Raw genomic sequence first — 16,131 nt, forward strand, 5'->3', positions numbered from 1 at the left:
AGGAAACTCAACTGTGGTGGTTGCCATGATGGGCTGATCCCCCTTTAGGAACAAAGTACTTACTCCCCCAGCTGCTGGAAATGCTGCCTGTAGACAGTCTTCAACTGTGTCTTTGGAGATTGCCTCCACTGAATAAAACTGCCTTGCCCAAGATCTTGCTTCCCTCTGGGGGGTAGTCTGAAGGCTCGACCCCCTTGTCCTAACTTCAGATAACACCGAAGGCCATCCCAGCTCCATAGCTACCTGTGGGACTGGCTGAACCTTTGATGCGCTGGCAGCACAGCCCAGCTTCTCCTTCTGCCCACTCTAGCTTTCTTCCTCTCCCTTTCACAGGGATGAACCTGTAAAATACGCCATAATAAATGCCTTGGCATGCTAATTTCTGTCTCAAATTCTGCTCTCTGGAAGCCCAAACTGTGACATGAACACTTCAGAACATAGCCTGAACTCAGAAGTAGGTAGGAAAGAAATGTGAGAAACTACAATAATTGTCATGAACCTCTTATATAAAAGGCTTGAGGACCACGTAGAGCAAAATAGACACAGAGATAGGCGAGCAGAGTATTCTTTGTTTTCTGTGTGCACTTGGTGAGCGCCTATGTTATACAAATGAGTGTGTGTGAGGCTGTGTGTACTGGGATAGTGGCTGACCATTGCTAATGACTGCCTCTCCACAGTGGAATGACAGTTGGCAGACAGAGATGGAGGTAGGGATAGGCATGAATATAGCACTTTGCTGGATTCATGTCTGTAGCTGCTTGCAAGCAGAGAGACTCCAAAAGCCCTGTGGCTCTGTGGATCCTGCGTGTGCCTTTCTGGCTGATGTATTTGTCAGTTTTGAGCATTACACATACATTCTGATATCCTTGGCAGATGGTATCGGGAAATGCCTATCAAAACCTCCAGCTTGAGAGGATAAAGGGTTTCTAAATGGAATGGAGGAAAAATTGAAGGGAAATAACTGCTTCTAAAAATGTTAAAGGGCAAGAGAATGTAGGAAAAAATCTAACTCAATAATGGGTGTAGGCACCTACTATGTGAGTAGCTGCTTCAAGGCCAATGTCAAAAAATAGATGATGGAATATGGGGAGAAAATTTGAGCACTTGTGACATGCAATGAGAACACGCTGTTGAAAAAGTAAGGGTCATCTCTGATTTACTCATCTCTCCATCACTAGTGCTTAGCATAATGTCTGGTACATAGTTGGTGCTCACTACATGTTTACAGCATGAAGGAATAAATGCATGGAGGTAACAGGTGAGTGTAAGTATAGGACTGCAGGGGAAGAAAAGAGCATACAGTTGGGGTTGATTTAGGAAGGCATCATGGACTTTGAGTGGGTATAGTTGGGAGTGAACATTTTGGAATGTAGACAGCAGTGTTCTAGGCAGAAGGAGCCGTAGGGGTAAAGGTAGAGAGGCTGGAGTTTGAGGGTAGAAACAGAGAAAGGTCATGAGAACAAGTTCTCAGTTGGTGACCAAGGAAAGAGAAGGGCCTAAAGGTAAGGTGGTACCACTTAATGGGAGGCCTTGAGGGCTTCATCTGGCTTTGATCTGATGACCAGTGAGGAACCATCCAGGGCTCTTAAAGAGAGGAGAGAAAATGGTATTTTGCAAAAGTAGCTATCTTTATGTTGCTTGACAGAATTTGTGTCTTCTAGTTATCATTCTTATCACCATCACTATCATCACCTTCAATCAATATTTAATACTCAAATTATAAAAAACAATAGCCAAATTCTCTATCAAATCTAATGAATTGGCCACATGCATTTATCTCCTCTTCCTCCCAACACCAAAATGACGGAAAGGGAATAAAAATGTCTAAACTCATGGCAGTGACAAGAATGATAGAGAGGGCTGGGAGCAGGTGAGATATTTCAACAAATTTCTGGAAGACAGAAAAACATATGCAAGAGTTTACACTAAGGAGGCAGGCAAAAGATGCCATAGCGCATAGCATGCATGAAGGGGTTACAGTTAAGGAGGGCACAGCCTATCCTGCAGAACTACAGATATAACGTGGGGTGATAAGGGAGAGATATGGAGGACTAGTTTCTATGAAACACAAAACTCACCCATCTACTTTGAATGCAGCACATACAGCATATCTTTCACTCAAGCGAAAATGAGAGAATTATTCTCAAAATAAATTAGATGCCCTCAGATAAAAATTTTCTACATTCTAGCATCTAATAGCTACACACTATAATGGCAGAGGTTACAGGTCAACAATATCCAAATATGGAGAACTCCCTTTCTTTATCCCCTCTCCCCACCTCCAGCGGGCATTTAAGGAAGAACTCCAATATGAAAAGAGACTTAAATAAATAAATAGAAAAAAAGCAATTCCAGAGATTAGAGATAATTTGAGCAAGAAAAGAGAGTTTGAAAGTCAGAAGAAATAAAGTAAATATTGTATTAATAAAACAAGTATGGGATACTATGAAAAGGGAAAAATCTGAGAACAAGAAAGAACACTTAGAAATTTAAAATATTATTACTAAAATAAAAAATATGTATAAAGAATTGGAAGATAAGGTAAAGAAAATCTTCCAAAAAGTAGTACAAAAAGATGGTATATCTGTCAGGGTTCTACCAGAGAAACAAAACCTTGACATATATATTTATAACAAGAAATTGGCTTATGTGACCTATAGGGGCTGACTAGGCAAGTTCAAAATCATTAGAAAGGGTAGGCTGGAACTCTTAGACAGGATCTGATGCTGCCATCCACAGGTGGAATTTCTTCTTCCTCATGGAAACCCCAGTTCTGCTTTTAAAAGGCCTTTCAACTGATTGTGTCACCCACCCAGATTATGGAGGATACTCTCCTTTACTTAAAGTCATCTGATTGTGTTAACTACATCTACAAAATACATTCATACCAATACCCAGATTACATTTGACTGAATAACTGGGTACTTCAGCTTAGCCAAGTTGATACACAAAATTGACCAACACAGATGAAAACAACAAGAAAAGAAATAAGAAGATTCATTCAGGAGGTCTAATATCTGACTAAGAATTCCAGAAAGAGAGACTAGAGAAAATGAGAGGGGGAAGTTATCCTTGAAATTTCTAATTGTTTTTCTATTGCATTAATAAATTAGGCCCTTGACTTACAGAGGTATCCTTAGTTGAAGAGTGCTTATTTTATTAGTTAAAAGTGTCAGAAAATTCCCAGGTCTCCTTTTCTTACCTTAACATGCCTTTTGGTCCTGTTTTAATTTTATTTTGGCCCTGATTCATCCTCATTTCTGGTTCTTAGTGAAGGCTGAGCTTAGGTTGCTCCAGGATACAGAATAAGAAGGAATATATGGTTCTTCAAAGCTTGCTCTGGAGTAAAAGACCAGCAAACTAAATTATTACCTGAATGCTGAAAGGTCAAGATTCCCTTCCCTTACATCAGTATTTTTTAAACTACAGCTTACTACTTAATAGTGGGTCATGGAATCAATTTACTGAGTCACAATCAACATTTTAAAATAGTGAAGTAGAATAGAATAGACAGATTTCATCACCCATAGTATAGCTGAAGTACTATTTCAATAATATGTATGTATATATATTTGTATGTGTTCTGGCTGCATGTGGAATTTATATTTTACTTATTTTAGTGCTGGTTGCTATTGAGAAAGATCCTATCTTCCATGCTGGACTGGTCTTTTTTTTTGGCCTGGTTTCTAGTGTGGAATTTGCCCTCCTTGCCTACTGTATAACACTCCTTGGTTTAAGGAGCAGGGACCACCCCTCAGTGTATCTAATGGAACCCCAGGCTCTGCTCCCCTTTTTCTGAGCTGTATCTTCCCAGGTGGGTTAGTGAGACCTGTTATGGTTCAAGTTTCTCCAGGACTTCAAGACCTCCAGCTCCACCAGTGGTAAACTGTGGGTCTCAATCAGTGCCGTGCCTGGTGTATTGACAACCAGAGGAGATCATTTCTTAACAAAATTATCGTCAGGAATAATCAGGAAATAAAATGAACAATATACTAGTTAGAAAAGAAAGGTAAACATGAGCATTTGCTTTGAATGAACTTCGAATATATTATACCACTTAAAAAATAAATATTACAGTACCAAAAACACCCCAAAATGTACAAGATTGATAAATTTTAATTACATTACTGTCATTTTTGAAAAGCAATAAACAAAAGACACAAAAAAAGGAAAGCACATGAGGAAACATTTCCGAGAGGATGACTGCCACTAAGTGCAGAGATTTCATCCATGAAGTGAAAAAACTGAAGTAGCTCATTTTCTGTTTCTTGTCTTTATAATCATTGGCTCTCATTCTTTATTTTGAATCTACTGTTTCATTGTGGCTGGGGATTGGAGACAGGAACTGTATTCAAAGTGAGCATCAGGCTCGCAGACTTCGGACTATACTACAAAGCTACAGTAATCAAGACAGTATGGTACTGGCACAAAACCAGAAATATGGATCAATGGAACAGGATAGAAAGCCCAGAGATAAACCCATGCACATATGGTCACCTTATCTTTGACAAAAAGGCAAGAATATGCAATGGTGAAAAGACAGCCTCTTCAATAAGTGGTGCTGGGAAACCTGGACAGCTACATGTAAAAGAATGAAATTAGAACACTCCCTAACACCATACACAAAAATAAACTCAAAATGGGTTAAAGACCTAAATGTAAGGCCAGACACTATAAAACCCTTAGAGGGAAACATAGGCAGAACACTCTATGACATACATCACAGCAAGATCCTTTTGACCCACCTCCTAGTGGAATGGAAATAAAAACAAAAATAAATAAATGGGACCTCTTGAGACTTAAAAGCTTTTACACAGCAAAGGAAACCATAAACAAGATGAAAAGACAACCCTCAGAATGGGAGAAAATATTTGCAAATGAAGCAACTGACAAAGGATTCATCTCCAAAATATATAAGCAGCTCATGCAGCTCAATATCAAAAAAACAAACAACCCAATCCACAGATAGGCAGAAGACCTAAACAGACATTTCTCCATAGAAGATATACAGATTGCCAACAAACACATGAAAGGATGCTCAACATCACTAATCATTAGAGAAATGCAAATCAAAGCTACAATGAGGTATCACCTCACACCAGTCAGAATGGCCATCATCAAAATATCTACAAACAATAAATGCTGGAGAGGGTGTGGAGAAAAGGGAACCCTCTTGCACTGTTGGTGGGAATGTAAAGTGATACAGCCACTATGGAGAACAGTATGGAGGTTCCTTAAAAAACTAAAAATGGAACCACCATATGACCCAGCAATGCCACTACTGGGCACATACCCTGAGAAAACCATAATTCAAAAAGAGACGTGGACCACAATGTTCATTGCAGCACTATTTACAATAGCCAGGACATGGAAGTAACCTAAGTGTCCATCGACAGATGAATGGATAAAGAAGATGTGGCACATGTATACAATGGAATATTACTCATCTGTAAGAAGAAACGAAATTGAGTTATTTGTAGTGAGGTGGATGGACCTAGAGTCTGTCCTATAGAGTGAAGTAAGTCAGAAAGAGAAAAACAAATACCATATGGTAACACATATATATATATGGAATCTAAAAAAAAAAAAATGGTTCTGATGAACCTAGGGACAGGAAAGGAACAAAGACGCAGATGTAGAGAATGGACTTGAGGACACAGGGAGGGGGAAGGGTAAGCTGGGACAAAGTGAGAGAGAGGCATGGACATATATACACTACAAAATGTAAATAGATAGATAGTGGGAAGCAGCCGCATAGCAAAGGGAGATCAGCTCGGTGTTTTGTGATGACTTGGAGGGGTGGGATAGGGAGGGTGGGAGGGAGACGCAAGTCGGAGGAGATATTGGGATATATGTATACATATAGCTGATTCACTTTGTTATAAAGGAGAAACTAACACACCACTGTAAAGCAATTATACTCCAATAAAAATGTTTAAAAAACTGAAGAAAACAAACAAACAACAACAACAACAACAAAAAGTGAGCCCAAGCGATTTGGAGTCGGAACTTCTCTAGAAATGAACTCATGTAGCTGAGTCTGTGTGAGGGCTGGCTCTAGGACTGGGAGTTCTCTGAATTCATTTCCTTAGAGAATCCCATGTTGATTGAAGAATAATCACTAAAGATTGCTCTTTTGAAGTTTACATACATATCATAGTATTAAAGCTTGAAAGGAACAACAGCAACCAAAGAATTTTTGGAGGAGGACTATTTTGTCACTGACTTGTGTAGAATCACCCCCGCATGGTGAAAAGAAAGCAGATCCGCTGGTTGGCGTTATTATTGTTTTAAACTTATCTACAAACAATGCAACCCCTTAGGGCCTACAACTGGGACTGACCTTTCCCACTGCCCCACCTGTGGTCCACCAAATTCCAGGAAGGAAAATTACTCCCACTCTTTCACAAGTTCTTTTGATAACTTGTTTAGAGCCCTTGAATAGCATTAGGGAAATAAGCCTGTGACACACAGCACAGTGATTCTTGCTCGAAGTTAGCCCCTCATTTTCTTTTGCTGGGCCCTAAGCCAAGGAACAGGTTTATGGACTTTTCTTGGCTCTAAGGAAGCACTCCCAGCGTGTGTGTGTGTGTGTGTGTGTGTGCGCGCGCACACACACACACACACACACACACACACATTGAGGGGGCCACAGGGGAAAGAGGGTGGGTATTGGGTGGAGTGAGAAAAACCCAGGAAGACAGATTTGACTACACAGTGTTAGGGTATATGTATAACGCCAAGTGGAAGAAAAGCCCTGAATATTCTGTAATACTCCTAACATAAAGTATAATCACAACCTTGGAATTTTTTTTGCCAGTATACTTGCAAGTTCACATGGCCATCCTCAGGCACTGTCTCTGTGCTTTCTACTCACATCCCCAGTTGTTTTCCTCTCCTACAAAAGGCAACTGAAAATAAACTCTCCCCTGATTCTCTAATCAGAGCCACAATTCCCTTTGGTCCGCCCTTGCTTTTATTTTTCTTCACTGTTCGAAGAGGAGAACATTTGAAACTGACTCAGTCTGCCCCCAGGATTGTCAGCATGCCTCCCCAGCTTACTTTCTCACCTGCCTCAATGGCAAAGGTTTCTTTGCTTCGTGCACATGAGGCTGAGCACGTTAAGTCCGCCGAGCCTAGCCTGGCACTCAGAGCCCAACGCGGGGATTTCTTCTAGAGGGAACAGGAGGCTGAATATGGAGGAACAGCTAGATGTCAATGAAATCTTTTGAAACAATGATTCTGGCTTTAAACAGCCTTCTCATCTTACTTTGAACTCACCATTCTTCTGCCTCAATTCCAGATAAGAATCAGCCTGGGCTCCTTAATTGCTCCTCTTGTTTTAGACACACTTGTGGCCTGCAGTGTGCCCCTGGGCAACCTTCTGGCTTTACTGCCAGCCTGGCCTATGCTTTCCCTTCAGCTTCAACTAGAGAAGAAGACCCGCTCATCTTTCAAGTTTCAGCTTGGAGGCTGGGCCTTCAATGCGGTCTAGTACACCAGCCAAAGATTCTTGGTACTTCCTCTACACTTCTAAGCCCCTTACTTCCTTGTTGCCCATGTGACTTGCGTAGCTTGCTACTCTACACTGTAGATATCCACTTGGGGGCCTTATGCAGCCAGTGGACTGTAAGCCACTTAAGGGAAGAGTCTACACATGTTGAACAAATTGTATCTATTAGAGTGTGTGGCACATAGCCTTGACCATGAGCTATGCACAGTAAATTTGCGTAGTGAATCAAAAGGTTAAAAATAGAAGGGATGGGAGAGTCAGGAAATATACTATTGGATTAATTTGAGTATGAGTGTGTATGCAAAGTTATCATTTAAAAATCTTCCGTGATTTCAAGCAAAACCTTTCAAAACAACAAGAAAAAGACAAACATTCCAATAGATAATTTGGGAATGGTGTGACTATTTTTTTTAATAGATCTTTATTGGAGTATAATTGCTTCACAGTACTGTGTTAGTTTCTGTTGTACAACAAAGCGAATCAGCCATATGCATACACATGTCCCCACATCCCCTCCCTCTTGCGTCTCCCTCCCACCCTCCCTATCCCACCCCTCTAGGTGGACACAAAGCATCGAGCTGATCTCCCTGTGCTATGCAGCTGCTTCCCACTAGACAACTATTTTACATTCAGTAGTGTATATATGTCGATGCTACTCTCACTTTGCCCCAGCTTCGCCCTCCCACCCCATGTTCTCAAGTCCATTTTCTATGTCTACCTCTTTATTCCTGCCCTGCAACTAGGTTCATCAGTACCTTTTTTTTTGTTTTTAGAATCCATATATATGCGTTAGCATACGATATTGGTTTTTCTCTCTCTGACTTACTTCACTCTGTAGGACAGACTCTAGGTCCATGTACCTCACCACAAATAACTCAATTTCGTTTCTTTTTATGGCTGAGTAATATTCTATTGTATACATGTGCCACATCTTCTTTATCCATTCATCTGTCAATGGACACTTAGGTTGCTTCCATGTCCTGGCTATTGTAAATAGTGCTGCAATGAATATTGTGGTACATGACTCTTTGAATTATGGTTTTCTCAGGGTATGTGCCCAGTAGTGGGATTGCTGGGTCATAGGGTAGTTCTATTTTTAGATTTTTAAGGAATCTCCATACTGTTCTCCATAGTGGCTGTATCAATTTACATTCCCACCAATGTAAATTGGTGCCAGAGGGTTCCCTTTTCTCCACACCCTCTCCAGCATTTATTGTTTGTAGATTTTTTGATGATGGCCATTCTGACTGGTGTGAGGTGATACCTCATTGTAGTTTTGATTTACATTTCTCTAATGATTAGTGATGTTGAGCATCCTTTCATGTGTTTGTTGGCAATCTGTATATCTTCTTCGGAGAAATGTCTGTTTAGGTGTTCTGCCCATTTTTGGATTGGGTTGTTTGTTTTTTTGATGTTGAGCTGCATGAGCTGCTTGTATATTTTGGAGATGAATCCTTTGTCAGTTGCTTCATTTGCAAATATTTTCTCCCATTCTGAGGGTGTCTTTTCGTCTTGTTTATGGTTTCCTTTGCTGTGCAAAAGCTTTTAAGTTTCATTAGGTCCAATTTGTTTATTTTTGTTTTTATTTCCATTTCTCTAGGAGGTGGGTCAAAAAAGATCTTACTGTGATTTATGTCATAGAGTGCTGTGCCTATGTTTTCCTCTAATAGTTTTATAGTGTCTGGCCTTACATTTAGGTCTTTAACCCATTTTGAGTTTATTTTTGTGTATGGTGTTAGGGAGTGTTCTAATTTCATTCTTTTACATGTAGCTTTCCAGGTTTCCCAGCACCACTTATTGAAGAGGCTATCTTTTCTCCATTGTATATTCTTGCCTCCTTTATCAAAGATAAGGTGACCATATGTGCGTGGGTTTATCTCTGGGCTTTCTATCCTGTTCCATTGATCTATATTTCTGTTTTTGTGCCAGTACCGTACTGCACAAAATGATGACTGTAGCTTTGTAGTATAGGTGGCAAAGGTTTTTAAAAAATGTATAAGACCTACTGTTGGGAAGGGTTCCACATGGTGTCTCATATGCTGCTGAGAAAATATAAAGGGAGAGAACCTTTGTAAATGGCAGTTTGTATCAAGATACTTAAAATGTACATATTCTACAACTACTTTGGAAAAACTGTTTGACAGTATCTACTGAAGTTGAACATATGCCATCTTTATGACCTAGCAATTCCAGTCCTAGGTACATATCCAACAGAAATGTGTACATATGTTCACCAAAAGACATGTACTAGAATGTTCATAGCAACACTATTCATAATAGCCTTGAATTGAAAAGGACTCAAATGTCCATCAACAGTAGAATGGATAACGAGTGTGGCATATGCACACAATGGAATACCATCCAGCAGTGATAATGAACAAATGATTGCTACCCCCAACTACATGGATGAATTGCAGTAACGACATACTGTTGAGTGAAAGGAGCCAGATAAAAAGAGTACATAACATACAAATGATTCTATTTATATCATGTTGAAAAACTGGTAAAATTCATTTATTATGTTAGAGGTCAGTATAGTTGTTACCTTTAGGGTGTTTAGGAACTGGGAAGGTGGCTTCTGGGGGGCTGGTGATATTTTTTGATCTGAGTATTGGTTCCATGGATGTGTTCACTTGATAAAAATTCATCAACTGATAATACTTATGATTTGTGAACTTTTTTGGATGGATGGTATCCTTTAATAAAAACTATCTAAATTCTGTATGCTCTTTCACCTAGTAATTTCACAGCTAGTGCTTTATCCTGGTGAAATAATTATGGATGCCCCCCCCAAATTTATCTGCAAGGCTTTTCATTCAAAGTGTTACTTTTAACAGTGAGTAATTGAAAGTTATAGAAGTGTCAGATGGTAGTGAAATGGTCAAATATATTATGGTAGGATATTTACAGCCCTGAAAAGTCATGTTTATGAGGAAGATATAATGACATGGAAAAATATGATTCCATGTAAAATGAAAAAAAGCAGGTTGCCAAACCATATACAGAGAATTATCATAAGTTCATTAAAAACTATATCCAGAGTCAATGCTTACACTGGTTATTTTGGAGTGATAGGTTTTTCAGGTGGTCTTGTTTTCTTTATTATACTTTCTTTAATTCACATTCTAAATTGTATGCAGTGGTTTTACATTATTACTTTATAATCACAAAATGTATTTAAAATTTTTATAAATACGTCATCCAAGGAGGATTCTGCCATCCTTAGCCCATGCTTTTTCAAAGCCTATGAAAGCAGAAGAGTCAAACAGGCACTCTGTTCTCCTTGCCTTGGCACTCAAACCACATCTCCAGGCCTACTGACACCAATAGAACTCTCTGAAACCTATGGAAAACCTTACAAATCCTAGAGGGAATTAAAGAGGCAAGTGAATTAACCTTGTCTCTTAATAGCGAATGTGGACTGGTGGTAGAATATAGAAACGGCAGGAGGCAGGAAACCATAAGACAGGAATATGGTAATTTTCCCTTTCCCAGGCTTATAGTGAAGTTAGCTGTCTGTGGGCTTAGAGAAAGCACTGTTGTAACGGCTGTCTGTTCTCTTTTGTCCTTGAAGCTCCACATTTGGATAGTGACAGTGGAGGACAAACCCTGGATGATTTTTCTGTTTGTGAGACCTGGATGATAAGCGACCTTGTGCCCACATTGGGGGAGAAGACCTGGTTTGGATTACATTCTTGAAGTCAATCAGAGGCAAAGGAGAGTGGCTTTTCTTAGACCTGGGCACCAAGATTTTATCAACTGATCAGTTGAAGCAAAAAATTCTGAGTGAAGTAAGTCAGACAGAGAAAGACAAATATCATATGATATCACTTATATGTGGAATCTAAAAAAAAATGGTACAAATGAACTTACTTACAAAACAGAAATAGAGTCACAGGTGTAGAAAACAATCTATAGTTACCAAGGGAGAAAGAGGGGGAGGGATAAATTGGGAGATTGGGATTGACATATACACACTACTATATATAAAATAGATAACTAATAAGGACCTACTGTGTAGCACAGGAAACTCTACTCAATACTCTGTAATAACCTGTATGAGAAAGGAATCTAAAAAGAGGGAATATATGTATATGTATAACTGATTCACTTTGCTGTACACCTGAAACTAACACAACATTGTAAATCAACTATACTCCAATAAAAATTCTACTTGTTAACTGTAATATACGCAGTTCATCTTAGATATTATAACTCACAAGGCATCTTTAAAATCAGTGTACAGAAATGTATCATAATTCGCCAGGCAGTGCACCATACCTAACAGTCTGTTGTATGATCGAAGGGACACTGTAGGCAATGATTTGCAAAATGTCCAGAACATTTGTCCAGGTCATAGTCCCTTTGCCAAATGAAGGTCTCAGCCAAAAGTGTCATAAAATGTTAAAACTATTCCTGTTCAAATGCCCAACATCTGTGATTTTGTTCATTGTAAACATTATAATATTAAATATAATGTGAAAGATGTAGCTATGTGAGGTGGTGCCTTAGGAACTCAGTAAAGGAGGTGAAATCTAAACCATGTTGTATATGGGATGGTTAGCTTACTGCATGAAAGAAGAAACCTGGAGAATTCTCTGGAGGAAATAAAGGCCCTTCCAGCTGACATCAGTCTGCCTGCAAATTGTATATTCCCACTGTGGCAGGAATACAAAAAGTTACTGAGGCCTGATGCCATCAAATCATATACCATCCCATCACCTGCTTTGAATCTCTATGAAGATGGAGACCACACAGTTTGGGTCGCCACTGTATTCCTCCTGTGCACACAGTTGACACGCAGTTTGTGCTTATATTAGTTTCCTATAACTGCTCTAACAAATTATCACAAACTTAGGATGTTAACAGAAATTAATTCTCTCACAGTTCTGGAAGCCAGAAGTCTGAAATTGGTATTACTGGGCTGAAATCAAGGTGTTCTCCCTTGGGGGAGAATCCGTTCCTTGCCTCTTCCAGCTCCTGGTGGCTTCCCGCATTCCTTGGTTTGTGCCTACATCGCTCCAACCTTAAGGGACGCCATCTTCAAATCTTTCTCTGCTCCATCCTTACATGGCTGCCTCTGTGGATGTGAAGTCAAATCTCCCTCTGGCTCTCTCATATAAGGATACTTGTGATTGCATTTAGAGCCCACTTGGATAAATCCAGGATAATCTTGCCATCTCAAAATGCAAATAACACTTTTCCAAATAAAGTACCATTTACAGGTTCCAGGGATTAAGACTGGTTATTTTGGGGTGTTATTACTGAGCCTACTACAGTGCTTAATAAATATTTGTTGAATGGCTGTTGTTTCTACCAATGTTTGATGGATTTTTCAATCCATCTAGAAATTTTATTTCTCATTGCAAATTAATAAATTTGCACTCTGAATTTACATGTCAGTCCCTAATGAGTGTTGTTAATTGGAGGCAGCATCCAGCATATAACCATCTTGAAGACTTCGAGAAAGCTCAGTTTGCTGAGGAACACCCTGGGACTGTGCAGATTTCTAAAGTGACTTGTGAGCACCAACCACGTTCCGAACTTTACTGCGAGTAGCTTTCTTTAAGAAAAGATTTCCCAAACCGAAAGTTCTATAGTTTTGTTTTGAAAAAAATTTAAAATAAGCAATTTGATAAAATGCTTTTGAGAAACTTTGCTGCTGGCTCAGCATTGCTCAAAAAATAATTAAAAATGAATTTCGAAACTCATAGCAAAATAAAAATACATGTAAGTTCTTTTTCTTTCTTCTTTATGTTTGTTGGTAGGATTAAACTTCCAGTTCAAGCCCTGCCCTTTGTATGTGAAAGCAAGCTGCAGGGGGAATATTGCTGGACTCCATGTCTTTCTGCTTTCACACGTGGAAAAGGCGACTGGGCTGTTTCACTCCAGCAAGCCTCCCTCTTCTTCCCTGGTCTGCCTTCTCGCCTTTCATTCTCTCTGATGCTGGATGGGGATGATACCATTCACCAATCTAGGCTTTTCTTCCTCAGCTGATGACCAAGGTGAGCCCACTGGGTAAGTGACTTTCCATATTATCACCACTAATACCCTGGATTTTACTGAAGGATTTTCTTTGATGGGCTCTGAAGCACTTACACAGATATACATGTTATCCTCTCTATAATCCTTTGAAGTGGCAGAGACTGTGGACATTTATAAAAGACAGAGACAATGCTGGCCCTGCCCTCAAGTTGGCTTAAGCATATTATGTCTGTATCTGGCATTCTGTCAACCAGGATTCTCTATTAGTCAGCAGATGTGAGCATCAAAGTAGGCTGAGATAAAAATCCATGTTATTCATGTAGCCCTAAGTCACTTCAGAATCCTGAAAGGTTTTTAGAATTATCTGAGAAAAAAAATTATATTTATCATGGCTTTAATAGTCAGTATGGATTTATAAGTCAAAATTTTTGAGAATTTTTAACCCCCAAATGCCACATCCTATTACTTGATTAATGAGAATGCTAAAGAATTTTGGACCTTTTAAAAAAGTTCAGGTTCCCTAATCCTGCCCCTGATCCATTGATTCAGGATCTCTTGGGTGGGACCAAGGCATATCTCTGTCTCTCTCTATTTATCTATCTCTATTTCTATATCTCTCTATATAAAGTATATATATATATATATGTATATAGTGCTTTTTAAAAACTTATTATGTAATTTCTAAACATACACAAAAGTAGAAAAAATAGTATTCCCCATCCAACTTCAACATTTATCAACACTCTGTTGTTTCAGTTTCAACTCTTCTCTCCCTGCCCCCTTTTGTTTACTGGAGTATTTTAAAAGCAAAAACCAGACTTCAGATAACTGATTCCAAAAAATATGTCAGTATTTGTCTCATGTTTTAAGAAAACGTGACCAAAATATTATTATCATACCCACAAAGTTAATAATAATTCTTTATTATCTGATGTTTAGTCTGTGTTTAATTTTCCCTAGTAGTCTTATAAAATGTCTTTTATATAGTACATAAAATCAGAATACAAACAAGGTTCACACATTGTACTTGGTTGTTATGTTTCTGAAGTCTCTTCTATGATAGTTCTTCCTCCATTTATTAGCACACTATATACACTTTTCTCCATCTAGCTATTTGTAGAGATAGTCTTATTCATTTTTATAGCTGCATAGGGCTCCATTGGGTAGATATACCATATTTTATTCAGTCCTTCTCTTGGTGATGAATATTTATTTGTGTTGTGTCTAGTCATTAGCTATTACAAATAGTATATTTTTCCCAGTGTATTTTTGGTATAGATTCCTAGAGATGACATTGCTGAGTCAATTATTGCATATTTAATTTTGCTCTATCATCAGGAGATTCCAGTATTTGCTAATATATTTTGCTTTTATCTCAACTTTCATGCTGTTGTATGGGGAATGATGCCAATTGCTACCTTGCTGCTTTGCTTGTCACCAGCTTTCCTTTTACACCCTGTGACTTTCTTACACTGGAATAAATGACTAGCTTCAGAGTCTTGAGGTCTTTGTTCCTAATGGTTACCAGGTTCTGAAGACTGTACACAGCCAGAAAGCCAACTCACTTACAATGCAGTTTTTTGGCAGTGTTAACTTGTGCATGTTATCCATTTGGTTAGAAATTTCCTCAAGACTTTATGCCTATAAATTGCTTTTTATATTTCAAAATCTACAAACAGCAGCCCTGTGGGACCTGTATCCATCACTACCCTTACTCCAATGTTATCACAATTAAGGTAATTACTCCCAGGAAATTTGCAAAAACAACAGTTATTCTGCATCACATTTCCTGATTGAAATTGAATGACTCAATAAATTTAGGAAAAAAAGAAGGTACTCTATATTTTAGCAATTAGGTTCATTACTGATAGCAAAACACATTCATGCTGAAAACGGGGACTAAAAGAACTTGAGGTGTAAGAAAATAAGAATACAAGAAGAAAAACAACAACTATTAAAGTATTCAAAACAAAAACGATCAAGTTATTATGGATAAATGACAGTTCAAACATTCAAGAACACTAATATGCATATTGAAATCTCCATGCTAATTTAGCTAAGCTATACCTGTACTTTTTCTGAGACTGAACTAGACTGGGCCAATTCATAGTAAATGGGCTAAATAGGCAACCAGGCAGGTGAGGGGACCTTGGAATGAACCAACAGTGGATCTTTCCACCCCCTGATGCAAAGCATTTGTGGTGATTCCTTCCAACCAAATGCTGGTGACTGGGGCATATGGGCAAGAAATGTTCTGTTGTACCTTTTTGATTTCAGTCAGAAAATGGTATACTCTTTCCTTTCCATTCTCACACTTCGCAGAAATCACATTGAACTGTTGCTTAGAAACTGAAGATGTTCCATTAACCATTTGCAAGCTGAACATGCGTTTGTAGTCAGAGACCAGAGTTTAACCTCAGCCTCTCACACAGCCTCAGTGGCTGTGTGACTTTGTGGATGATATAAGCATCCTAAGCTCTATTTCCTCATTTTAAAAATAGGCATGTTGCATATCTGTGGTGTCAGGCTTAAAATTAAGGCTCAGTATTGTGTGCTACCTTGACAGTGATAAAATTGTGAGGGCTTTGAATGGCCTAGCCACAAATTCCCTCCCCACTCTGTTCTGGTGGATA

The 16,131-nt window shown here is 38.8% G+C and overlaps 1 long non-coding RNA gene across 1 annotated transcript in view; it reads left to right on the top strand.

Moving 5' to 3' along the window:
• The window catches only part of LOC307180869, a 110,508-nt gene extending 97,116 nt beyond the window's left edge, over positions 1-13,392 (top strand). Inside the window, exon 3 of the long non-coding RNA XR_013825797.1 lies at positions 13,282-13,392. This is a non-coding gene — a long non-coding RNA (uncharacterized lncRNA). The remainder of the gene's footprint in view (positions 1-13,281) is intronic.
• Positions 13,393-16,131: the final 2,739 nt, after the last annotated feature.

This window comes from Stenella coeruleoalba (genome assembly GCF_951394435.1).
Source record: "Stenella coeruleoalba genome assembly, chromosome: X".
Taxonomy (NCBI): Eukaryota; Metazoa; Chordata; class Mammalia; order Artiodactyla; family Delphinidae; genus Stenella; species Stenella coeruleoalba.